This window comes from Onychomys torridus, chromosome 11, assembly GCF_903995425.1.
Source record: "Onychomys torridus chromosome 11, mOncTor1.1, whole genome shotgun sequence".
Classification (NCBI taxonomy): Eukaryota; Metazoa; Chordata; class Mammalia; order Rodentia; family Cricetidae; genus Onychomys; species Onychomys torridus.
The window spans coordinates 60674642-60702060 of NC_050453.1; the positions used below are offsets into that span (position 1 = coordinate 60674642).

Sequence of the window (27419 nt, forward strand, 5' to 3'; positions counted from 1 at the left end):
CCCAGAGGGAAGAATACTGTGCTCTTCAGGCTTCCACATATACATCCTCGGGACCTTGATAGAATACAGGTTCAGAACCAGCAGATCTGGACTGAGCCTGTGGGTCTGCATGCCAAACCACACCTTGACAAACGGAATCCTGCCAAGATGTTAGAAAACATCTTCTGGATTGGCAAGGGGCGAGGGTAATTTTACAAGATCTCAACACTGTGTCCTAACCCCCACCAAATCAATCCCAACTTCTGCAGGCTAGGCCATGCTGGTGTGCACGGAGTCCCCCCTTGGCTAGTCTAATACCATCCTAGTTTGCTGATTGGTTTTCTCTTCCTTCTTTCGTCTGCCTCTCCGTCCTTACCCTGGGACGCTATAAGCAGCTTAGAGGCAGAGCCTGCAGCATCTTGCTGATGCTTGGCCCACAGGAGTTCACCGTCAACAGAGCATGGCTCAGCTGGTTACAGGATGCTTAAGCGCTATCACTTGGTGCCACAGCCCATGTGCCCTGGTGGCTCTGGTCTTTGCTCCCGTGGCTATCAGTCACGTGGGATCACAGAGTCTGGTTGCTTAGAGCAGGCTAATTCTGCTCTGGGAACAGCAGCTCACAGTGGGTGTTTCAGAGTCAGGAACTCAGTAAATGTCCTGTATCTATAAGTGAGCAAGGACGATGCCAGTGTAGAATGGCAGACAAGCCATGGACTAGGGTGCTGTCAATCGAGGCTAATGTGTGGAGAAAGCTATTTGACCCTCTCTGGCTTTTATCCTCTAAGATTAAGAATGGGGCTATCAGTGTCCACTTCAGAGACCCATTTAAACATGCATGCCATCTTGTTGGATGACAACCCTTGAGTGAGGCATCGCACCCCTGTGTCAGAGCTGGGACGGAGCTGGGCCTTCCTCATCAGCTCCCACCCAGTCGTGGGCTCTGGCCTTGCTGATGATCCCTTTCTTGTCCAAGGGTCACTTGAGAGTAAGATGAGGTCTGGGGACCACAAACAGTTCAGTCTTTTGTCTGAGCACTGGAGTTGTCTGAGGCTTAGCTGGTGCCACACCATTGGGCCACTGGTCAGTCCTCAGCCCTTTCCAGCCTCCGAGTCTGAGGCTGTGGTGCCTTCCTCAAAGTGTTACCAACGGCCCCAGGGACCCCTTTCTGCTTGACAGAACCACTGAATCTGGCCGGTGCATTTTCTCTGTCTCGTTTCACTTTGTATTCTGGTAGTAAAAGAAAGTGGGAACGTGAAGGGGAGACAGTCCCCTGGGCCTCTCCTTGTCCACCTTACTTCCGGGTGTGACGTCATCAAGCTGTTTCTCCGTGTGTTGCCAGTGCCTCTCCCTGGGTAGAAGGTAACAGGTTACCCCATCTCCAGTACTGAGCAGAGGCCATGATGTCTGCTGCCCGTTGCTCACCCTTCTCCCGTCAGCTGCCCTACCGATGCCTGGGTCACAGAATACGACCTAGCAGAAGTTATCTTGGCCAAGCTGGTCTGGAAAAGCAGGCAAGAGGGCCAGTTTGCATGTTCTCTTAGAGGGAGGAGCCACCCAGTTCAGGGACTAAGTCATTTATAGCTGGGACAGTTCTCCAACTGGGGACCTTATTAGGTTAATACCATGTTGAGGCTAGCTTAATCACTCTAACTGAGGGGCAACGAGCTGTGGTTCTTCTCTGGCTGCCTTCTAAGTTGGCAGGCTTTTCTCTTGTGTATTCTGTGCTGGGATATTGAGGACCAGCATGATGACCCCGGGACTTCCTGAGGGTTTGCTTGTGAATTGTTTCTGTGTGATTTTCAGCACAGAGGGTTATGTGCTGTTCGGCTTCCATAGCTTTTCTGCTAAAGCTCCACTTCCAGGGTGTCCCTAGACTCTTTCATTTCTTAGGATTCTCTCTTCTCTCTCTGATGATATTTTCCCCAGCAGAAGTAGATTCCCAGGTAGGCCAGGGTACACATGGGTACCATGTTACCTGTAGCCTGGCCACCATGGTTCCCGCCATGCAAGACCAGGAAGGCCAGTTTGATGGTTTTGGTGTTGAGATTTTCTGCTACTGATGTCCAGCACTGTCCCTGTCCCACCTGCCCTGAGTATTGTAGGAAGCAGCATTGAGCCTGCTGTACTCGGGGATTGGGGTGAGATGGGCTGGTGACACCCAGGGCTGCCGCATGTCATCTTCCATCTGGTGGCCCTCAGTCTTATAAGCCCATTGGTGTGTTGTGCTGCCCTGATATTTGGGGTGCATGTACTTGGGTGCTGGAAGTGTCTGTTATTGGTGTGGGGGAGCTGGGGCCTAAAAGATCTACCACACAGCAGCAGGTGCTTTGTGTCTGGGCCCTTCAGGAAAGGTTTGGAAGGCTGCTATGGGATTGGTTCAGGGTTGGGGCCTGGGCTGGCCTCTTTCTGAATCTAGACTGGGGAAAATCATCTCTGAATGCATCCTGTGGCGTTGTTGTTGTTGTTGTTGTTTTTTCCCACAAGACAAAGTTTCTCTGTGTAGCTTTGGAGCCTGTCATGGAACTTGATCTGTAGACCAGGCTGGCCTTGAACTCACAGAGATCCGGCTGGCCCTGCCTCCCTAGTGCTGTAATTAAAGATATGCACCACTGCCTGGCTCCCCATGGCTCTTATGGTGAGACCTTGAAAAATAAAGAGGGAGCTTTTAGATGACACTAGGAATGATCAAGACTAGAATGCTCTTTTTCATTGTCTGACCTCACCTGGAGACCTCCAGATGCTGGTAGCATTTGGGGACAGACCAGAGGAAGTCCATGACCCCTCAGTGGTGGGGAGATACTCTGCTTGCTAGGACTGTGGTGTTTTGTTTTTCCCTGAGACAGGGTTTCTCTGTGTAGTTCTGGATCTCACTCTGTAGACCAGGCTGGCCTCGAACTTACAGAGATCCGCCTGGCTCTGCTTCCTGAGTGCTGGGATTAAAGGTGCGCGCCACTGCCGCCCAGCAGGACTGAGGTTCTTTTACTATTCGTTTTATTATTGAAAATGTATAATTAATCCTCTGCACTTGTAGGAAATGATAAAGTGAATGAAGGCCTTCACAGTTCCCCAGTGACCACGTCTTGCAAAACCATCCCACACCCTCACAGCCAGGATGTCGACACTGGTACAGCCTCTCACACTTGGACTTGCCCGTACTTCTTACCCACTTCCTCTCCGTGTTTCTCAGGCTGATCTGGCATTACATGGTTTCTCGGCTTCTCCTCTGTTTTTTCCCCAGGTTTGTTGTTACAGGCTCACAGTGGGAACTGCCTGAGTGCGCACAGTGTGGGAGCAGGGGCCTCAGAGTCAGACTGCCTGGGCCTGATCAGGTGCTGTAGTCGCTAGTGTGACCTTTGGCAAATGACTTCAGTCTTCTCTAGTTTCATCTGGAAACCTGGGAGTTAAATGGTGCTCACCCTGCACGGAGTCGTTAGGATTAACGTGTGCGTAAGGCCCACATAAAGGATTAAAGTACGTAACCCCATTGCACCGTGAAAGTGAGCTGTTGCCTCTGTTTCCCCACACTGCTTCCTGGCAGTAGCTTCAGGCCCCACCTTAGAGGAGCACCCAGATGGCTTTGGTCAGCAGTTCAGCCATCAAAACATCTTCCAGCCTTGGGTAGGTGTTCAGTTGTGTGCCAGGCACTTGAAGATTTACAGAGGAGACAAAGAGGCAGTTGGCACTTTAAAAACCTTGTACTCTGGTTGAGGAAGCTTTCCCGGGCAGCATCCACTTATGGTACAGATGGCTCACTACGCAAGATAATGAAATATAAATGCAAATGAGTGGTTCCTACCCAAGAACTCCCTCAGCTTAGCAGTGATTGGGAACATTTTGATCGGTGGCGTCTGGAGAGACTCCGAGGGCCATTTGGAGTGGAACCTTGAAGGGTGGAGTCCTGACTCTGCTCCCAATGAGGTGACAGAAACCCAGCCCAGATTTCCTTCATGCTGGCCACACTAACGGGGTCAAAGGCTGGAGAGGAGGCTAGAATGACTTTCCTGATTTTAAACAGAGACCAAGAGAGGATGAGAAAAATGACCCAAGGATGTCAGTCAACAAAACCAAAGTAGGAGTGAGCTGTATGTTTCAGGACATGGGTTTGGAGACCACTGCCCATCGTAAGCCATTCCCTGTGTCTCCAGCTGTCCTTACTAGGCCACTTCAGCTTGGTACACTTCGGCCATGGCGTAATCACTACTGTGAAGCCACACAGCCCAGAGTGCTGATCTGTTGAGCATCCAGCCTGTGAGGCAAGGTGAGGCGAGCCCAGATCCTGGTCTGTGGATGACTGTCTGTCTGTCTAGTGTGAAGCAGGACCTTGGTTTCTAAGTGAGGGTGGAGAACAATCACCCAATGACAGACCTCTTCCAGTGAATAAGGCCCAGAACACCATGTGACCAGCACTGTACTCTCCTGGTGCTGGCAGGTTCCCAAGGCCTGGTCTCAGCAGCCACGGGACTTGGTAGCCAAGCCTAGGAAGAGCCTATTGTTTTCTTGCCTCCCTCCTGGCTGTGTGGCTACTGGCTAGCTGGCTTGTCCATTGTTGCCTTTATGGAGGCAGCTATGAGCCGTATATTGAGCCACAGCTGGGCAGTTGGCGCTTGCTCAATTTTTACTATAGGATTTTCAGTGGTCCTTGTAAAAGGCCTCTCTCTCTCTCTCTCTCTCTCTCTCTCTCTTTCTCTCTCTCTCTCTCTCTCTCTCTCTCTCTCTCTCTCTGTGTGTGTGTGTGTGTGTGTGTGTGTGTGTAGAAGGAGAAAGGCAAGCATTAACACTGGTCTCCAATAGTGTGATTCTAGATTGAGAGAACACGGTGTCCACTGGCCAAGACGACTTAGTCTGCACACCATCGTCAGAGGGGTGCTCTACAGACAGGGATGTGCTGAGGTCATGGCCTGCACCTCGCCATCCCTGGATTTTGTCAAAGCAGAAGCAGCGGTAATAATAGTGAGACTGAAGACATGTCAGCTGCAGACATGGAGTCAGGAGCTTCCTGTGTGCTAGGTATGTGCCGTCTCTCCCCCGACTCCACCTTCGCTGCGCAGTCGGCAGCCTTGCTGACGTGTCGCGGGAGTGAAGTGCAGGGTGCTTGAGTGGTTTCCCCCGAGTGTCACTCGGCTAGGAAACGGCACCGGGGGCTTGAATCCAGATCTTCTCACCCAGTTTGCCCGAGATATCCTGAGAAGAACCTTCCCAGCCAGGAGGTCCCCCGCGATCACCCCTACATCCGTCTCTTCCTGCTGAGTCTCAATAGGAGGAAGACACAGGTCTCATCAGCCTTGCTGAGGTAGGAGGAGGCCACTGATAGCTTACGGGGATCCTCAGTCCTGAACTCAGGATACTTCAGGTTCAAGTCCCTCAGGTTGTGTGGGAAGAAGTGAGCGTGAGGAAGGGACTTGCTCAAAACTGTGCAGCGACCTAAGAGCAAAGCCAGGAGCCCAGCAGCCTGCCTGGTTCGCACACCTGTGTTCCTAGCAGTGTCTTGCTTTGCTGTGTTTTACAGTGCTGGAACCCAGAGCTGGAGCATGCTCAGCCCATACTCTACCATACTGTCCAGCCCCCAAATGCATTTGGTTACACATGAATCCTCCAATACCTTCATTTTCTGGCTTCCAGCTGCACCTCAGAAGCAGTATCCACTGTCACTACTGTTAATACACATAACAACAACAACAGCAACAGCAAAGTGTAGACAAGTATTCTTCAAAATATAAAAGTCTGGTATGACTTGTGGAGAACAGAGTGTGCCCAGGGCCAGGGGCAGGGACATCAGCTGGCCCAGGCGTGTATGTGCTTAGGTATGTCTGTACTGATGCCGTGTCTGTAGCCTGCTCTTTTGGGGCATCCTTTTGGAAGTTCTGATCAAATCTTACAAGGTGGGTATCCCAAGTGGGATGATGCAGCCCATCCTGGGGCCTGTTAGCCCCTCTGACTGTTCCCGATTCTGATATCAGCTTCTTCAGGACTGATTAAGTCCTTTGGAAGCTCTGCTAACGTGAGTGAGTGCTCAGCACCTTGTGAGAAGTGATGCGTCATGTCGCTGATGATCCCGTTCCTCCTCAAGGGCATTTTCCTCTTGCTGTCCAGGCAGGGCTAGGCACTGTCAAAACTGTGCAAGAGACACCTCAGCAGGCTGGTCTGTGACCCAGAAGCTCTAGCTTGCACTCAAATTACATGTGGGGCTTGTTAGAGCACAGATATGCCCACCCCAGTCTCTAAGGTTTGGGGCCCAACTGCCTTCCTGTAATGTTTCCAGATGATGCCCATGCTGCAGGTACAGAGCTAGGACCAAGCCCAAGGTTCTCCAACTCCCAGCTTTGTGTTCTGGCCCTGGGATGCTCTGGTCTTTTGCCTCCAGAAATGCCAGCAGGAGAGGGTGGGGATCTCTTTTCCTGAAGTTGAAATTGTCCCAACTCAGGAAAGTAGGCAAAAGCAGTCACAGCATGGTACTGGAACCAGGAGACAGATTCTACCCTGATGAATTCTTTCATATCTCTCCTGAGATTCATTCACTCGGCCATTTATTTTTCCAGGAAACATTCCCCAAGTTCCTTCTGTGAGAAAAGGGGTGTACCTGGCCCCAAGGGCACTGAGGCAGACAGGCATTGTTTCGAGTTCTGTGGCACCTGTGCACACTTTCCCTGTCTGACCCTGTGACGCCGCCTCCCCCCCACCACACACACACCATGGGACTTTGGAACCATTCTTTCCCTAACAGACATCTTGAGAAGAGAGAATTCACAGCCAGGAAAACCAATACCAATCCTTACGCTGCTGACTTACCAGGTGACTTCAGCTAGCTCCCTGTCCTCTTTGGGCCTCAATTTCTTCTAGAAAGTTCGATGAGGTCATGAGTGAGGCAATAATCAACAACACTCCTTTCCCAGCCTGTGAGTCTGGAATGGGGCTCTCAAACTGCCTGTGATCATATTTGACTTCATTTTTGTTCTTAATCGGTGAACACATTAAACATTAATTAATTTATGTGTATGTGCATCTGTGTTTACTGCCTGCTCATATGTCTGTGCACCATGTGTGTGTCTGTAGAGGCCAGAAGAGAACACTGAATCCCCTGGACTTGGAGTTTGCAGACAGTTGTGAACCATCATGTGAGTGCTGGGACTCAAAACTGGTTCTAGAAGAGCATCTAGCTGGGTGGTGGTGGCGCACTCCTTTAATCCCAGCACTTGGGAAGCAGAGCCAGGCGGATCTCTGTGAGTTCAAGGCCAGCCTGGTCTACAAAGTGAGTTCCAGGAAAGACACAAAACTACACAGAGAAACCCTATCTCCAAAAACTAAGGGGGGAAAAAAAGCATCTAATGCTCTTAACCCCTGAGCCATCTCTCCAGCCCTCAATAAATCCCTTGTTTCCTCGTTCACCTGAGGAGACTGTGCATGCAGCATGTGAGGGATGTTCAGAGCCCAGCTGTCCCTAGCATGTCCATCCCTGCGGGCGGGCGTCTTACCTGCTGCACCCTGCCATATAGAACTTCATAGAGTTAAGGTGGAGCACACACAATACTAAACCTTCTGCAAATGTGTTTGAAGATGGTGGTTGCCAGATTGTACTCATTTGGTGACAGTTATTTATGTTAGCATCAGGATGTTTCGAGTGCTTTCAAAGATGACAGTTACATCAAATTGAATCTTCACCTCTTGAAAATAAATATCTATAATAAAGATATGTATGTAGGCAGCTCCAACGCCGGTCACTTTTAGAAACATATCTGAAAACTTACACAGCAGCAAATATACAAGTTTCCAGATGTGGGTATGAGAGAAGTTTTGGATTGTTTTTATCCCTTAATATATGGTAAAACCATTAGAATGTAGTTTGACCCCTGAGCCTGGTGTGATTAGACGTCTAAAAATGTTTTTGTTTTTTCTTATCTAGTTAACCTGAGACACACTGAACAGCATTTGCCTTTACTAAATGGGAGAAAAGTTGAAATTGGCTTTTATGGGTATAATAATTACTAGTAAATATCATGTTAAAAATCAATCACACTTGATGAAAATTTAGAACAAGTGATCTAAAACAGCATATTTTAAGTGTAAAATAACCAAAGTTATCTATACATTTATGTTTTTAAATCCAAGAATGGCACTTCATTCCTGTAATGCCAACACTTAGGAAGCTGAGGCTGGAAGATTATAAGTCTAAAGTTTAGCCTGGGCTACACAGTGAGACCCTGTCTGTCCTGGGCCACATAATGAGACCTTATGTCAAAAACAAACAGGACCAGAGAGGTGACTCAGGTTAAGAGTACTTGATGCTCAGTCGTGAAGATGAATTTGATTCTTAGCACCCATGTAGTGAGACTCACAAATGCCTGTAACTCCAGCACCTAAGGACCCTCCCTGACCACACCTGCACACATAAGTACACTCAGATACATACATAAATAAAATAAATATTTAACAGACAGAACCCAAGCAGATATGCACAGTTTCCAGGATGACTCAAAGATGAAAAGATAGGCAGCATCAGAGAGCAGTCTCTGGGATACCTCCTAGCTCTGCCTTTCTGGATCCTAAGGTACTGAGGGGCCTGAAAACCCCGAGAGTATAGTGGTTTGGACAGGAACAGGGACACACTGTCAGCCCTGAACAGTCAGGAGTGAGATCAGAAATGTTCTTTGAACTCATTTGTCAGAGAGCAGCTTTCTCTCCTAACCACTAGAACATTGACTGTTTGGGCTGAGGGAACTTTAGAGATCCAATGGAGCTGTCCCCAGATAGGCGGAGAGAAAGCTGAAGTGGCCACTTCTGCATCTTGGGCGTGCTGAAGCTGGGGCTGTCAGCTTTGAGCATGGGATGCTGCTGACTTCGATGTTGGAGCCACCAAAGTCGAAGACCTAAGTGTAACCCTCTCTCCGTGTGGCTACAATTTCGCTAGTGAAATTGGTCTTTAGATGGGTGAACCTGGGGCCTGGTACCAGGACTCCCAGGAGTACTGATATGGGGCCAAGTGGCTCTTGCCACCTTCCTGGACATGCCTCATCTAAGTAAGCTGGCATGGAGACACACATCTGTAATCCTAGCACTTGTGAGTGTGAGATCAGCCTGGGTTGCACAGTGAGCCCCAAGATAATCAGGTCTCTACAGCAAGCTCCCGTCTCAAAACAAAACAAAATATCAAACTAAAAAGAAATAAACAGAAATAAGTAAACAAATTTTAGGTACTTTTGGGGGGTGGCTGCAGAGACCTCTGAAAGAGGTCTGTAGTCTGTGGTCAGGTGAGGGTCTGATGGTCTGGTCTGAGAATTTCTCATGGACTTGGTTTCAGGGCACCCCTGGGTCTCACCAGGCCCAGAGTGTCCAGCTCTGCTTCAAGTCCAGTCCCTGGGTGGCTTCCTTCTATCCTGGCTTGATGTTTTCATGGCTGCAGTAACAGATGGGCAGCAGGCTGGGGGAATAATCTGTAGCTCACATTTGGTTTAGGAACAAATGACTTGATACAATTTTTTAAATGTACCTAGATTATCCTTCCTAATTTTTCTATGGTTAAGACTTAAAAACAAATGTTTTTATGTACTCGGAGTCCACATTGAAAGTGGCCAGCTTGGGATATGCTTAGGCTCTGAGGTAAGCTGGCCTGGGCCTGACATTTATTGCAGATAATTGAGGATAGCTTTTAGTTTCCATAATCACATTAGCCTGCACTTTTATCTGTTAATCATCAGTTTTGGCCATCCCCGCCTCCCCTCTCTGAGAGAGGCTGTGTGCGCCCCATTTAGCCTGAGTTTTTAAGCTCCCATCTAGAGCCTTCTTTTTGTACCCCTCTAGACCTAGACCTGTCTCGGGCTTCCTGAGTATTTCGGGGTGTCGTTATGAAGCAGCAGGAGCTCAGGATTTCTGAGCTTGAACAGGTTCTTTGTGTTCTGTGCCTATCTGTGGGAGACCTTTGCTGTGTGTGCCCTGAGCTCAGCTGTTAACATGGCTCTCGGCATCATGGCAGGTTTGTGCCAGATCTCTCTATGTCCTGACAAGTTGGGAGAAGTCTCTGGTGGCCTTGGCTTGCCTCCCTCGGTGAAGGGAGTTCCCACGTGTGTGTGTGTGTGTGTGTGTGTGTGTGTGTGTGTGTGTGTGTGTGTGTGTATGAATTTCTCAGCAGGCCTTCCTACAGCACTATCTTCTTTCTTTGGCTCCCACACATTGGGCCAGTCCCGTAGTCTTCTGGGTCTCTCCTGGCCAAGGCTAGCCTGCCTGTTGGGAGGAGAAGATAAAGAGGACTCAAGAGAGTCAGCTGCGGGGGTTTCTCCATGGCCTTTTCCTGTTCCTCTTTCGGGAGAATTCCAGGTGAGCTTTCTGACTTCTCGCCTTGCCCACCAGCCTAACCTTTGCAGCTGTCTCTGCTGTCCTCTCCCACCTAGCCTTCCTGTCTGATCTCCACTCCGCAGGAGCAGAATTCCTGGACCAGCTCCTCCCCGCCACCATTTGTCCCTCTTACTGGGCCTGAGTTCATTGAGGGGATGTATATGTGGGGCTGCATCTAAGTAGCCTTGTCTCCCTCTATTTTTGCCACCTGAGGAGGGCTCTTCATTTTTGGCTGGCATTTAACCCAGCCAAAACAGGAAAGGGGCCAGCTCAGCTCCTGGGAGTTTGGCCTGATAGAGTCCAGTTAGGCCACCTCCTCCCAACCTCCTGACCTGGGAAATCCTCTAAGCTGTCCTAATTTGTCCTAATTACCTGTGGCTTCCCAGCAGACGCTGCAGCGTAAGCAGGGAGGGGACCCTTGGACAGTTAGTCGTTCATACACTGGGATTAACCCTCTGGTTTCTGCCTCCTTTCACTAGGCTGCCTGTCCTTGTGGGCATGAACCCCTCTGGAGTCCTTCCAGGCAGCCAGCCAGCCCTCCCCTAGGCATACATCCCTGAGACAGGCAGGCAGCTCAGCCTAGCACCAGTCCACCTGAACTGGAGTCTTTTGCTGTGGATATCGCTCTGTGTAAATAAAGTTCTGATTGGCCAGTGGCCAGGCAGGAAGTATAGGCGGGACAAGAGAAGAGAATTCGGGGAAGTAGAAGGCTGGAGGGAGACACCGCCAGCCGCCGCCAGAAGAAGCAACATGTAAAGACACTGGTAAGCCACACGCCATGTGGCAAAGTATAGACTAACAGAAATGGGTTAATTTAAGATAGAAAAGGTAGATAACAAGCAGCCTGCCACGGCCATACAGTTTATAAGCAATATAAGTTTCTGTGTGCTTTCTTGGTTGGGTCTGAGCGACTGTGGGACTGGCGGGTAAGAGAGATTTGTCCTGACTGTGAGCCAGACATGAAAACTCTAACTACAGTCTTTCTTCTCATCTGGCATCAGGAGATGGTTCTATTTAGTGAAGGTCATGTTCCAGCCCTGCCCAGGCAGGAGCTGTTCAGTCCCCTGTGAAGTCCTTGCTGAGTCTTCTCTGGGTAGCCAGGCAACCAGTCTTCAGACCCACTGCTAAAGGACGCTGAGGTACTGAGGGTGATGTGCCAGACACGGTTATCGGCCCACGGAGCATCAGTGAGTGTGTGCTTTCCCCCAACACCATCTTCTTTCCCCTCATGCCTTACAGTGTCCGGTGTCCCTTTACCTGTGTGGAGACCCTCAACTCAGCCTCCTGATGGTACCGCCAGGTGCTCAGACAGGGAGCCCTCAGCCAGGAATCCTGGGACTTAGGCTCAGTCATTAAATGAGAGATAGAAGCAAAATCCATCCATGTGACTCCGACACAGTGCTCTTCTCACTGTCCGAGCCGCAGCATGAGGTCAGATGAGTATCTCAGGTCAGCATGCAAAAGTTTCCAATTCCTGAACATTTCAGTTAGGGATGTCCAACGTGTACATGGCTCCAGGACCCTGCTGCCTCCCTGTCTGAATGGAGAAGGACAGGGCTGTGTGCATAGCCCCCCATTCTATGCAGAGGTAAAGACAGAAGGATGATAATGATCTCCCACATACACGGCGCTTAACTTTCAAAACTAATCCTTTGTGGAGGCTCAGTTCTCATGCCATAAAACCAACCATTTCAGCCATGTCTAGTGGTGCAGGCCTGTAATTGCAGCTAAGGGAAGACTGAGGGAGGGGCATCAGAAGTTCAGGACCTGACTGGACAGAATAAGCTGAAGACCAGTCTTGAGACCCTGTCTCAAAAATAAAAACAAAACAAAAGCCATGGATATAATGCAGTGGTTAAAAACCAGCCTTCCATGCCTGAGGCCTTTGGTTCAATTCTCACTATACCCCTCCAAAAAAGGCAATAATTTAAAAGTGAACAATTAATTGACACTCAGTAGATTTGCTATGCTGCACAGCCCCATCCCTCTCTAGTTTTAAATGTTGCCTGGCTGCAGAGGCTGTCTCATGCCCTGTGAGCAGCATCCCCACTCCTGTTCTCAGTCCCCAGTGGCCATTTGTGTGCTTTCCCTGCATAGCTTTAACAGAGATGGATATTCCACATTAGTGAAAACATAAAACCCAGCTGCTTGTGGCTGGCTTCGCTCAGTTTTCACTAATACCCTGGAGAGCCATCCAAGCTATGGCATGCATCAGTACTTCCTCTGAGGGCTGAATTATTTTGCATTGTGTTTACACACAGCTTCCTTCACCATTCACCCCAGTTGGTGAACAGAGGGACGGTGGTGTTTGTGTGAGTAGTGCCTATTTCCGGTTATCGACTCGAGGGGGATATTGCTGGAGATGGGACTGAGGGCCACGTGGCAATCCTGCCATCCACCATGCCGAGCTCCACAATGCCTGGGTTACTTTATAGCCACACTGGCAATGTGCGGAATTCTGACCTGTCTGGTCTCGCCAGCTGGCGCTTGTCTCTTGAACTAAGGTCTCCCCTCCAGCTCTGCCCACTGGAGTTGGGCAGTATGCTCTCCATCTTCCTGAAGATGAGCCCTAGCCCACCTGGCTGCTCTTTCCTCTACCTTTCTGTGTCTCACTCTGCTCTGCCTTCAGCCGCGTGTCCTCTCAGGCTAGAGGATGGAACACCTCCCCTCTCCCCCACAAACTGGATAATTTGTGATGTAGGACAGACGCTGCTCCTGCACTGTCTGTCCCACTCACCTGCTGCCTGGGCTGTGGCTGCTTGCCCTGCCTTTCAGGTGGCTTCTGGCCTGGAGCTCATGGCAGGAGCACATGACATCTCACCATCCCCTGACCTCCTGCCTGAGACAGTTTTCAGTCCTGCAAAACCTGTAGATGGCGTTCAGGGGCTCCTCATTAGGTGGTGTACTGGTTTTCTAGGGCTACCCAAACCAAGACCAGGCAGCCTCAGTGACAGACGTGTCCTCCCAGTTCAACGCTAAAGCGTGAGATGAAGATGTCACCCAGGGATGATTATCTGTGACAGCTTTCCCTGTGGTTGTAGGTGACTGCCTCCTCTGTGTGTCTCCACACCTTTTTCTCTCTGTACCTGTGTATAGCTTACTGGGCTATTATTGGACTAGAGTCCATGATAGTGACTGCAAAAGGCTTCTCCCGCTTGGAGGTCCAGTGTGTTAGCATTTCAATGTGAGTTTGAAGAAGACGCAACTCATCTCTAACAGGTGGCTGCGGCGGGCAGCAAAGTTGCATGATGGCAAGGGACAGCCTGGGGCATGCGGAGGAGACCTTGTGGTTCTCTGAACTCCTGTTGGGTCTCAGGGTGACTCACTCAGGCAAATACAGAGCAAGTAGAGTGGGGGCAAGAATAATGAAGGCAGTGAAGAGGACTCTGGGGGCTTTGTGAAGAGGAGAGAACCACTACCCCCGATCAATAATTTATTCCCGGGTACCAGGCAGGAGGGTGTTGCCATGGCAACAGGCCTGCTTGCCTCTTGCCTCTCAGAGCAGCCTCTCCCTACACAGCTCCCTCCTTCCTCTCTTTCCCCCCTGCCTTGCTTTCTAGTTGACAACCCCCCCCCCCATTTTTTCTGCCCTCCGAATCTTTTTGTGAAGTACAGCCTGACTGCAGCTGGGCCCACTCCATTACATGTCTGCTTACCGCAGGGACTTTAGGATCCTCAATGGCTGTGGCAACTCTGCCTCCACCAGGGAGACGGTCACTATGACATTCACTTCTGTTTCTAAAAAGTCAAAAGTAAGGGGTCCTTTCACTGGCTGACCCCCAGACCTCTCGCCTTAACACAGGCACACTGGGTGTCTCTCATACAGCTTGTCTGGTGGCCTCCCCCTGTAACTTGACTGTACTGTCTCTAGTCACGCTTTGCTCACTGTGGCAGGCTCCCCTGGGCTCAGAGTGACCTTTGAGCAAGGAATCATCCATCACTGGCTGCAGCCACCAGCCCTTCATGCCTTATTAGTCCCTAGGGATGGTCAGCATGCAGCTAGCCAGTGTCTGTGTCCCACACTCTACCCCAGTAAACGCCGTGACAGGGACTTTGCCTTCATGCCATACAGTAGGAGCCCAGGAAATGTCTGTGTGGTTGTGGGGTAAATGGACAGAAGGCCAGAAGCAGGCTCCCCCTGAACCTCTCTCCCAGTATTTCCCAAGGGTCCCCTCGGCTCCAACAGCCATCCTAAACAAGACCATTGAAAATCCCAAGTTATTGTCTCACCCTTTAGAATTTGCTGCTATCTTGATTCACAGGCTTTCATAACTAATAAGAGATCTGGGCCCATAATTATCATTTAGGACTTCACATTATTAGTCTTGTCTTCTCTCTGCATTGGTAAATCCTTCTGCATAAAGACGAGGGAGATGTACCTCTGGGATAGAAGCTGCCACGGACGCTGGTGGGCTGGAGGGCAGGCTCAGCTGCTGCTGTGATGGTAGGGTTCTGCTAAGGCCGGAGCTGGGATGCAGATACACATCAGGAACATCTGTGAGCACTGGTGGGGGCCAACAGCAGGAGAGTGAGGCTGGGTGGCTGTGGCGACCACCAGCTGCGGCTGGGAGGAATGGCCTTACAGCCAGCCCTTCCCTCCCTCTCTGCAGATGTCAGTTTCTAATCCGACGGCCATGATGCTGAGGCAGGTTCAGGGCCAGTGGGATCCACAGCTGTGCTACAAAGGGCCTCCTCTCACTTTGCTCAGAGACCCCCCTGCTTCCCCCTCCTGGAGATCTTTTCCCACACCTGGCCCACAGTCCTCTTCAAACAGTGTTTATGACAGGCCTGATGGTTTGAGGTGGTAAAGGGCCAGGGCGTGGGGCTGATGGTTGCTGGGCAGCGTCCTCAGCACCGCCCTGTTCACTTTGCCACTTTTGAGGACCTCGGCCCCACTGCCTGGGAGGGTTGCTAACTGGGTCCCACAGTCGCTGTTCTTCTGTTCACAGACGTGTCCTACTAGAACCGTGCACAGATATACTTACAGATATACATGGAATGTACATTTAAACCTTTTTTTCCCTCCAGTGTTGGAGTTTGAACCAGGGGCCTTTCATGTTCCAGCCTGCTCGTACTGAACTCAAGTGCATATATAATCCCTTGTCATTTAGTTCCAGGACTTGCCCCTGGAGGAAACCCCGTGCCAGTAAAGCAGTCATTTCCCTTTCTGGGTTCCTCTCTCCTGGCAGCCACTTTTCTGCCTCCGCAGACTCACCAGCTCTGGACGTGTCATGTGACTAAAATCATGTAATGTGACTTTGGGTGTCTGGCTTCTTCCACTCATTACGTTCACAAGGTTTAAACCATTGCTCTGGTGAGCATCAGTGACACCCCTGTCTGCATGGCACATTTATCCCCTCATCTGATGATGGGCTGTTTGGGTTGTTCCTACCCTTCGGACTGATGTAAAAGGTGCTGCGGTGAACACTTTCGTGTGTAAGTTTCTGTTTGGGTGCTGTTTTCAGTTCTTTGCGGGCACACCCAGCAGTAAAAACAACCAGGTCACACGACAACTCAGTGTTTAATTACTGAAGGGCCGGCAGATCTAGGTTACCTCTTCACATCTGTTTGGGAGACCATCTGCTGCCTCCTGTGCTGCCCTTGGGCTCATGACTCGGGGCTACTTAAGAGAAGTTTCTGGTTCAAGACCAAGTAACATGGTTGAAACACTGTAAGGGAATGTCACGACAGCTGTGGAGTTTTCTCACCATTTTTCTGTTGTCATGGGGTCTTAGTCACTTACGGTCGACCACCGCCCCAAGCTGTACACTTGCTGCTTTATAGAAGCTAGCATGCAGAGTCTAATTTCATCTTCGTGGGCAGTAGCCCTGAGAGCTCCCTTTCTCTTTCTTGGCTTGTGACAGTAAGCACCATTCCCAGCGGAACCACCCTCTCCATCTTTCCCATCCTTAGCTCCATCTTTCAGCCTAAGGAAAAGAAAATCACATGTGGCTCTGATGGGATGCAATCATACCTCCATGGGGGCCCTTTAAAAAGTGTGCAGCAGGCTTTGAAGGTAGCACCATGGAGAGAACAAGAAAAGAAAAAAGAAAAAGAAAATGAAGAAAAAAAAAAAACCCTCTCTAAGCTTGAGCAGTGCATTGTCAGCTGCATAGATAGGCTCCCAGGAGACCACTTTGAAGAAGACAACACTCATTTAAATGTATAAATTCCAATTCATTTAAAAGAAGAGTCAGACAGCTTCCTAGGCTTATAATAAAAAGCTGCTGTGAGTGGATATTGAATTATGTACGCCTTTAGAAAATTAAAGGAAGATTTGAGTTTCAGGAGTTTTAAGGGGATAAAGTCTAAAATAGAACCAGGAAGTGTGGTTGGGATAGTTGATACCAATACTGTTTCTGGGTTGTCCAAAAAGAGCCAGTGAGGAACCCAGGCTTAGAACAGGTGTCTCCATCTTCATAAGGATGGAAGGGTACCTAGGGAGGCTGGCTGGGAAGGGGACCATACAGAGAACACTGTGACATTTGTCATGTCCCTTTTGTGTGTGTGTGTGTGTGTGTGTGTGTGTGTGTGTGTGTGTGTGTGTGTGTGTGAAGAGAAGGAAGGCTGGTGAGTTAAGTTATGAACGTTTTTAAATAACATGTCTCCTATTATAATCTGGACCGTCAGGAATGACCTTTAAAAAGGAAGCGTTTTAGCTAGCATTGGAAAGTTCTGGAAAAGTAGCTTTGGACAAAGCACCTAGGATGGAGTGCCAGGGATGTTTGACTGAATGTTCGAAACCCAAAGCTAGCAGAGATGGATATGGAGGACAGAGGTGCAGGGAGTGGCCTGGGGGAGGGGGGTGGCTAAAGAAGCTTTATCATATTCTTAGGAAATTTCAGAGACATAGGAGGCTGGTGACACTGTCCTCATTTGCAACCAGAACTGAAAGTAGACGACAAGGTCGGGGAATTTCAGAGCCAAGTATTGGCCCCCTTGCCACTCATCACCACAGTAACTCACTCCGAGGTTTGAAGACCCCCACCCTCAGGGGAAGTAGCTCCTCTGAAAATGCCTCCCCAGCACATTTCTTTGGGGTCACATATTGGTGGCTTGACAGCAAAGCAGGGCAGGATGCTGCGGCTTTCCCCCTCCTAATTTTGAAATTATGGATATACAGACATTTAAACGATTTTAGTCATTTCAAGTCTACAATAGACAGGCATTTTCTATATCCAGAGCACTGTGCAGCAGTTGCTGTGGTCAGCTTCCAAAGTACTGCAGCTAGACACCTGTAGTCATCCAGCAGCAACCACCCATTCCCCGCCCTCCAGACCCTCATAGCTCTGGCATGATTCTCATTTCTCAGGATCACTCACTTTGGCTCATCTGTGGATGTGAAATCATGCTATCTTGTCCCTTTATGTCTGGGTTTTTTCACTTGGCATAATTTTTTTGGCATATTTTTTTTAAGATTTAAATTTTTTGAAGTGTGTAACTTTTATTTTTATGTGTTTACATATGGTTGTGTGAGCTATGTGCTCCGTATGCATGCAGGATCCTGTAGAGCAGAGGACATTGGATCCCCTGGAACTGGAGTTACAGACAGTTTTGAGCTGCCATGCAGGTGCTGGGTACCTAATCTGGGTCCTTTTGCAAGAGCAACCAGCACCCTTAACCCTGGGCTATCTCTTATTACCCCCCCCCCCCTCACCCCCACCCCCGCTTAGTGTTTTTAGTGAAGGTGATTGTCATGTAGTACTTCTCTGTTTTGTTTGCCAAGGGACTGTTTCCTGCAGCAGCTGCATCGTTTTGCACTTTTATACTGAAGCAGGAGAGCCCCAGTCTCCTCACACCCTTGCTAACACTGTTATTTTTTATTCTACTGTATAGCTCTGCTTGTAGGCGTAAGGTAGTGTCTCACTGTGGTTTCATTGTGAATTTCTCTAATAACTAGTCATGTTCAGTAACTTTTTGTGTACTTTTGGGCCACTTGTACCTTTTATTTTGAGAAATGACTATTAAAGTTCTTTGCCCCCTCCTTTTTTTTCAAGACAGGGTTTCTCTGTGTAACAGCCTTGGCTGTCCTGGAACTCGCTTTGTAGACCAGGCTGGCTTTGAACTTGTAAAGATCCTCCTGCCTCTGCCTCCCGAGTGCTGGGATTAAAGGTGAACACCATCACCACCTGGCTTCTTTACCCATTTTTAAATCAATCTTTTAAATCTTTTTCTTGAATGGTTGAGTTTTATGGACTCTTCATATATTCTGGCCATCAAACTCTTACGAAACATATAATTGGAAAATGTTTTCTTCTATTCCGTAGATCTTCTTTTCTCCTTTTGACAATATCTTATAATGCACAGATGTTTCGATGAAGACCCAATTATCCATGCTCTCCCTTTCATTTCAGTTTTTAAACTTAAGGACACGAGATGTCTACTCTCTTTCTATCATGAGAGTACTGTGGGGCTAGCTCTAACAGTCAGGTCACTGATCCCTTTTGACTTAATTTTTGTTTATAATTGAAGCATCTACAGAAGAGCTCAACTTTATTTTTTAAATTTTTCATGTGACATCGGGCTGTCCCAGTGCTGTTTATTGATGTCACTCTCCTCTGCTCATCCACTGGTAGACTGGGGCTCTTGTCACACACACACTGTTCACAGACGTGTGTGTTCATCTGTGGACTCTCGGTTCATTGATCTGTATGTTTTGCACACTGATTGGATTCCCATGGCTTTTTAAGTTTGGAAATTGTGCAGTGTGAGTCTCTGACCTTGTTCTGTTCCAAAGTCCTCTCAGCTGCATGAACATCCTCTGAATTTGAGTCTTTGTGGACACTTGTACTGCTTTCTACTGTGTGGAGACCGGGCTGCTAGGCCTTGGGATACGAGTGTCTCAGTTATGGTGCACATGGCCACACTGGTTCCTGAAGTTGCTGTTTTCCTCTTCCAGCAGTGTGGTGACACACCTGTCCACTGGGCCACAGTGTTGTCGGGCCAGCCTTTCCGAGAGCTTCAGTTCTCAGAGTCCAACACTGCTGTCCCCTTCATGGCGGCATGAGCAACACATCCCACCCCCCAACACCAGGCCTTAGAGAGGACTTCCTGTCCTCTCTCTGTTGGTGGCAGTCAGGTTTTGCTCTGCTCTGGGGACTGGAGATCTTGCTGGTTGTGGATGGAGACTGACCCATCTTCACAGAGCTAAAGCTCAGCTCATGCAGGAGAACTTTGGCCTTGGAGAATGTGTCTGATGTGGCAGCCATGTTGGTGGCAGGAGTCAGGCGTGAATTCTAGTATGGATGGGGCCTTGGGAGCCATGTCAACTCCATGAGAGAGGTCTGTTCTTAAGTGGCCATGTTTGTTGAGAATGAAGAAGCTGCCTTCTTCACATGCAGAGTCTGAGTCCAGAGACATAAAAAGGCTTTTCTGGCCCTGTAGCATGTCTGGCCCGGTGACTCTCTGGCTTTTTATCTTGCCTCTAGCAGCTCTTACAGCTTGAGATGGTGCTTGCTCTTTCCCTCTCCAGCTTGCTGACGTCATAGGTCAGTACAGGACATTAGATGAGGTGCCTGAGAAACTGTAGAGATAGAGTGGGCTTCCTGATGGCAAGTTACTGCGGGCTGCTGGTTTTACTCAATGAAAGGAGAATGGAGTCAGTGCTTAGTGAGGACATACATGATCTGCTCTGGAAACCAAGGGTGGGGCTGCTCACCTCCAGCTGAAGGGCTGGACAGACTTCATGGAGGAGGGAGCATGGCACTCGGCCCTACAGGACGGGCCCAGTCAGGGCTCTCCTGGATGAGATGAAGTGAGAGACTTAGGATCAGAAAAGGACAAGGTGTGGAGATGACTTTTCTCTGGATCTGGGAGAAAGCAAGTGTATCAGGTTTCTGTATGCTGACAGTGAGGCCTCTGGATGTCCACTTGGGGCAGGTGGGTTGTTCTGCACAGCAGGGAGGTCCCTCGGGGTCACCTGTAGAAGAGTTTCTCAGTGCTCTTCTGTTTTCAGCTGGAGAACATTCTGGTAATAACAAGGAGACTGTGGGGGCTCGATTCCTTCCATCCTTAGCTTCTGTCTCTACAGGCACCATGGATGCATACCTGAATATACACCATGGACACACAGGCACACACACACACACACACACACACACACACACACACACACATACAGACACACACACACAGAGACACACAGACACACACACACACTATGCACACACGCATATACCATACACACATACATACCCATTCACTATGCACACATGGAGACACAGAACTACTATGCACAGATCAAAGTAGACATGCATCCCACAAGCACACATATAGGAACTAGAATGGAAATCATTGAGGCTGGAAGACTCAATTTTAAAACATAAGTTCATCTAGCACACCTCACATGACACATACATATATACCGCTACCACTGACAGCAACAGCCTGTAAATCCAGCTGCATACACATGTGCTGAGATGTCTGTATATACCTGAGACAGACTTGCACCCATGTACTAAGACACATACTTACAAGAAGACAGACAGATATCCTAGAACAGATGTGCCCACACACCAGGCAGGTGCACTGAGACGTTAAAACACTCACTGGGTCACACATGCACACACTTACTGGAGCACCCATGCGTACACACAGAGAGACTGAAACCCTTCAATGGAGACACACACAGTGCCTCCCACAGACTCACAATTGCACACCCCCACATTGGCACAACCACAGTCAGACCCCTACAGCCACACCTGAGCAGAGACAGGGACAGGTTCATGTGGTCCCCTCTTAGCCGGGAACTGCTCTAGAGGCTTGTATTAGTCAGACAGTCACATGACCGTGACCAAATACTTTAGAGAAGCAGCTCAAGAGAGGAAGTGTTTGTTTTGCCCATGGCGCCAGAGATGTTAGTCCAGTATGGTATGGAAATGTGGCAGGGAGGAAGGGCTCTCCTCACAGCAGCCAGGAAACAGATACAATGTCTGCAAGAGCCTTTCCCCTTCTCCCTCTGACCCAGCCAGGCACACAGCCCATGGGGCAGTGCTACCCTCATTCAGGACGGGTCTTCCCACTAGTCAGTCCTCTCCATAAACACGTTCCCAGACATTCCCAGAGGTGTGTTTCGTTAATCTAGGCATTTCCCATCCTATCAAGTAGACAGTCAAGATAGCACATTGACCTGACTAGCTTCACTGACGGATTTCTCCACAGCTGCTGACAGCCCTGTGCACTCTAGGTCAGACCTGGATAAGACCTCAGGGGTGGTTGTGACCCACCTGCCCCTCAGTGCCAGCTCTCTACAGCTCCAAGAGGGCTACCCAACTTCTTAAGCTCTTCAGACAGAACCTATCATGACCTCAAGTCCCCTATTGTAAAAACATTTGATTTCCAAACAGAACCAGAGTAAGCAGCTGGAGATGAAGGTACATGTCAGCTAACAGGAATGCATGGAGGGCTTGTGGATCACTCAGCCTACCCCTGGCCCCTCTGCCTGACAGCCTTTGGTCACAAAAGCCAGCAATTCTCCAAGTCATGGTATTGCAGATCTGATCCAACATGAAAGAACCAGTAGTTTGGACTTGGTACATGAGGTTACCTAGGAGTGGGGGTATGGCCAGCAGGCAGCTGACCCCAAGGGTGGAAAGCAGTGGAGAGCATGACTCAGCTGCCTGGCCAGGATGGCATGAGTGTTCCTCCGGGCCCGCCAGCTGTCACCGCAGCCCTTCTGTACTGACTGGCGAGTCTGCTGTCCTCCGTGAATGTGACTCACATTCAGGTGGGCTGGCAGCTCTCTTCTTTGCCCGCGTTCCTCTACTGCCTGTCACTCCTCTCTACTCCTGTTTCCCTTCTAGGGAATCAGCTCCCTGGACTGGAAAAGGAAGTTTTGAGACAGGGCTGGTGGACTGCCTGGACAAAAGCAAAACATGGCCGAGCTGAACTCCTGCAAGGGGGCGGGGTGGGGGGAAGCAGAAGGCAATGGGGGAGCAGCTGCCTTCTGGGTCCCCCCTACTCCGCAGGGGAATTCACCTGAGTGTGCACCCAGCTTCCTCAGAAGCACACTTCTCTGTCTGTTTCTCTCGAACGTGGGCTAACTCTGGGTTTGGCATCAGCCTCTCCACCCCACTCACCTGGAAGAGGGGCCGCTTCTGCAAGAAACAGACTCAGCCACCCAGCCCCACCCCAGGACTCTGTTCCAGCTCTGAATCCTAAGCCAACACCCCCTCCATGTACTCTTCTCCATCTCCCTGTCCCCCACAAATGTCACTAACCATGTTTGTTATAGGGCAGAGAAATGGCTCATCACCAGCCCTGGAGCGAAGCAGAGCTTGGGGCAAGATGTGGCCTTGGAGAATCCGGAGCTGTTGACCTGATTGGTGCCTTGTATGGTGTGCAGGCAGGCCACCCAAGATAAGCATGACCCTCAGAGATGGCCATATGCAAAGCTGAGACCACCATCTCCAGTGTGCTCCAACTACCATACTCCTGTGGATAATTTTTCCTGTTAACAAAAGTTATTTATGTCCTTTCCAGAAAATTTAGAAAGTATAAACATAAAGGGGGAGATGCACACTATCTATAATGACAGTCATTCTATTTTTGCCATTTACTTTTTCCAATTTATTAAGATACTAACCTATCTATATTATTCCATCATCGTCTTTCATTGCTTATGATGATGAGTTTAAGTTTTTAAACTATTTACCATATACCTCATTCTGTCATTCATTGAGTCCTTGTAATTTAACATGTAAATAAGGAAATGAAGGCCCAGAGAGGCTAAGTACCTTTCCCAAAGTAACACAGCCTAGAAAAGACAGAGACAGATTTTTGAACCCAGGTCCTTTGGTTTCAGAACTTATAATTTCTGTTCTATTTTCTTTCAAACTGTGGACACACTGTAGTTGTCATTTCCCAAGCAGAGCTGTGTTCTGTTACTTCCATTTTTTTTCAAATTATGGGTCCAACTAATATTCAGAAAAAGATCTGTCTGTATGAACATGTGTAGACTTTTTCTTGCCATTGTTCCTTAAACAGTGTGGAAGAGCAACGGCTCACACTTTGTTTACATTGTACCAGGAATTCTAAGTACTGTGAGGAAGGTTAAAAGCATGCACAGGTGCTGTGCAGACAGCACCTAACATGGAGGGAGCTTGCTCGTCTGCTGGAGCTTGTGTGTCTGTTGGTCTGGGTGTCTGCAGGGCCTGGAACATGGCTCCCACAGATTCTGAGGGTGTCTGCATTCTCGTGAGCTCTGGCTTCAGTATTCCCGCCATCCTTGATTTTTTTTCATTTAGGATCCAACTTCCAGAAAAGAAGCTGAGGGAACAAAGGGCATAAATATTTTAAAGATGTTTAAACGTTCTAGACTTCCTCCGGGAGGCTGTTGCTGAGATCTGCTCTCTAGGAACCACGACCCACCCTAGCTTGCTCGTCAGAGAGAAAGCAGAGTGGTGGAGCAGATGGAAATTGGCTCCTGAAGGGCCACTCAGGGCTGGAGGTGTTTAGTCAGCAGAAGTGGAAGTGGAGTGAGGTGGTCTCACCCACAGCTGAAGTGTCAAGGAGTGTTGAATGGAAGAAGAAGTCTGCCCCCAGACCTTTACATAGAAGTGAGCTAGTGGACGGAGGCTATGGAGAGCCTCGTCTGCCCTGGATAGAACAGGATTGGTGTTGAATAGCCCTGGCATGGGTTCACATAGGATGTGCAGATAGGGCAGGGCTGGCTGGCTCTGTGGTTGCCACACAGCATTCTCCCCACTAACATTACGTCTTTGAATTTTAACTGGGGGGGGTCTGCTTCCCATTGCCCCCACCTTAGGGAGCCTGGCCCGGCCTGGTACCTCGCCCCATCTATCTCCTCAGTCTGAAGAGCACAGCCTGGCTTGTGTCACAGGCCACACAGCTCCTCCATTATGCACGAGGGAGACCCGGCGGTGAGTGAGTGAGCCAGGCTGAGGGAGGGGACAAGCCATTATTAATAAACAAGTTATTGTGTGGTGTTCCATTTACAGCACTCTCAGAGGACGTGGTGGGCTCGAGATGATAAAGCCCTGTTTATGTTACACAGGGCTGGGAGGTGGCAAAGATCGGGGGCACCAGGAATGATTTCGATTCCTCCTGGGGTAGGGCTGCTGTCTTTGCTCCTCTGTAGAAGGCCAGCACTCGGGGGAGAGGGTCTAGATGGGATTTTACTCAGGCTCCAGTTTGCCTAGAGCCTAAGAAAAGCCACTTTTCAGTGGCAACCTGTCCACGAGGACAGCGCCTGATGAGACTCCGGACAAGCCAGGAGAGATGAATGGTAAGCTCTCCTCTGCTCTTGGCCTCCTGCCCACCCCTCCCCTATTCTGCTCTGACCTTCTGAGGCTCCCTGGAGGTGTGTGCTGGGATATCCTAGCCCAGGGGTGGTTTGGTCAGGATTAGCAGACAGGAAAGAAGACAGAGAGAGATGCTGAGGGTCTTGTATTTTTATCAAGCTAAGATTTTTAGAAGGAACAAGGCAAAGCCCTGGGGAGGGTGGGCAGAGGCAACCTGGTCTGTGAATGAAGGCTATCCAGGAAAGAGAACCACTGGAGAGCTGTCAGGGGACCGATTTGAGGATGCACACCCTGTGGCAAGGACCGAGTTGGCTCTGTGGCTCTTTCTCTCTGGGGGGTATCCTCTGCAATTGTTCTCCACCGTTTTCTCTGGGCATCAGGATCCCAAGCCACCTCTTCCTCCAGCTGAGGCCATCGGCTTAGTGCTGGCGTCTCAGGTGGTCAGGGCAGAGAGGCAAAGCTGCTGTTGGGAAGAGATGGGGACTGTGTGTTTGGGAAGTTGGCTTCTTAGGAAGAGAACATGTGCTGGTTCTGAGAGACCTTGGTTCCTCTCAGTTCTGAATGAGAACAGGGAACCACACTCGGCCCAGGCCTGAGTCTCTTGGCTCTGTTGGAACCTGATGGCCCTCACCTGGTCCTTGTCTTTTGGGGAAGCTCTTGCCTGTCACTCCTCTGGGGTGGAAAACCTCATTCCAAGGACAACTCTGAGAGAATGTGTGGCAGGGGGAGGGAGCAAGAAGACTGTCTGCGGGGGACAGTCTGTCTTACCTTCGTGGGTCCAGGCTCTTTGAGGCAGAAGTTTGGATACAGTGATTTGAAAGTTGCGTTTGGGTTGAAGGTTCAGGGACCTTGTTTAACTCAGAAAGGCCACATTAGGTCCAGGAGGAGCAGACCCCAAGTACTGGAGGAACATTGCATCACTCACTGAACCCTGAGGCGGCCTCTCCAAAGGCATTTACATCCTTCCCCAAGGGCAATGTCAGGAAATGGGAACATCTAGGATGCTCCCTCACCAGGGAGAACAAAGCAGAGTCCAACACCCCCTCACCCAGCTTCTGTGGGGCCTGAGGAGGAGACACTGAACAGAAGCACAGTTCTCCCAGCCTCCACAGTCCAGGGAAGCACCTGCCGGTTCTGGAAACAGGCTGTTTCTGTGATGCCAGGCCACACGTGTTTCTGCCTAGAGAGGATGTGGCCTGTGTTGTCAATCAACCACAGGCTGCCTGGAAGACACCTGGCTTGGAGGAATGACCCCATGACCTCTGACATGCTTTGAGAGGCAAGAGTGGGAACTATTGGCCCTGTAATATGCTTGTCAGTTGTGAGCACTTACTGAGAGGATTAGGAACCCAGACAAGACCTTCTGCGAGAGACTGAAGTTGGCTAAGTTGTCGGTCACTTCTTTCTCTGAGGTTGAGGCTTGTGGTACCGTGGAAGGAACCAGTGAGTTGGCCTTTCCCCATGTGGGAAACACAATCAGGAATCATGATGGCTTTAGCCACTGTCCTTGGTCCACTGAGGGTTTATCCCATGATGAGTCCTTCCCCGAGCACTGGATGCCATATTTTCACAGTTCTCCCAACAAGGAGTCAAGGAAGCTGAGACCTAGAGACGTTAGCTGTACAATGTCACAGCTGGTGACCGGGCCCAAGAACATACATTCTCTTGACTTCTTCTCTTCTCCTGACTTCTTAGGAGTAGAGGACAGGTGGATTATTTTGATGACTACTAGAAAGACTAGTCTGATGCAAAGAAGTACTTCCTGCCAGTGAGGGGGCTGTGCGGAGTGGTCTTCCCCAGAGAGCTTGAGAATGCCTGTTCTTTAGGCAGAGTGCTGCTGTAGGCTGGACTCTGGATTGATTGAGGTTTTCCTTCTGAGGACTGTGGCAGCTGTCTGCTGGTCTTTATACCAGCAGTTATGTGTCTACATGAGATGCTCGACTGTGGATCACTAAATATAGGCCACTCTAAGAACCATGCTGGGATGTTGAGTCCTAAAGAGAAGCCACAGTTGCTAGAGAATTCCCCAGATCCAGAGAATTCCCAGGGCAGGGGTGGGGGGGATATCCCTGAGGGACTGAAGAGCAGCCTGGGAATTTCCTTACATCCTTCAGTAGGGTGTGTCTACTACACAGAAAGAAGCCCCAGGCTTCTGTCCCCCTCTGTTCCCATGACTCCCATCACCAAGTTGTGATGGTGCTTTGCCTCTGTAAGGAGAACCCAGCACCTTATTGCATGTGCTAAGGGCAGCTGCCCATTCCTGAAAAGTGAGAGGGAAAAGACCTTTAGTGGGACCTGTGAGCAGTCCAGCTGGGTCCGGCTTCTTCCTCTCCGCTGCACATTCTGTGGTAAGACAGCAACTCCAAGGAGAATGTTTCCTTCCTCTCTTGAGGAGCTGCGCAGGGTAAGCCAGCCAGCATCCTGGAAGTCATGATATGGAGTGGTCAGGCTGCCAGCTTCCTGTCCAGCTGGGTGATCTCCCAGTCTCCTCACTGACAGGTGTGACATTAATAGAACCCACCTCTCAGACTTCGCCGTGATTGATAAACTGATGCTTGGACCCAGGAGCACAGGAGGTAGAAGATGATGAGCCCCTGTCCATGTGCCCATGGCGATGTGTTTGTGTTCTTCCTCAGCCCCAAGCCACTCTATACTAGAGTACAGGCTCCATGTAGACCTGCCCTCCTGTACCAACACATGCCCATAGCTAAGCCTGGCCCGGGGTTCCTAACTCCAGCCCACTTCCCCTGCTTCCTGCTGCGCCCCCATGACTGTGGAAGCCAGTGCTGGGCCACATGCCCACTGTTGGCTAGTTCTGCCCAGACTGCCTTTGGTCCTGTTTGGGGGTCTCTGGAA

The 27419-nt window shown here is 49.7% G+C and overlaps 1 protein-coding gene across 15 annotated transcripts in view; it reads left to right on the forward strand.

Annotated features, from left to right (window-relative positions):
• Nfasc (neurofascin) overlaps window positions 1-27419 on the forward strand; it is a 168916-nt gene that overhangs the window by 6568 nt on the left and 134929 nt on the right. The window contains exon 1 of one of the 15 annotated variants that reach the window (XM_036202981.1): window positions 24398-24547. The exons of the other annotated variants lie outside the window; for them this stretch is intronic. The gene's annotated coding sequence lies outside the window, so the exon portion shown is untranslated. Of the gene's footprint in view, window positions 1-24397; window positions 24548-27419 lie in introns of those variants that run through there. 15 annotated transcript variants of the gene reach the window in all.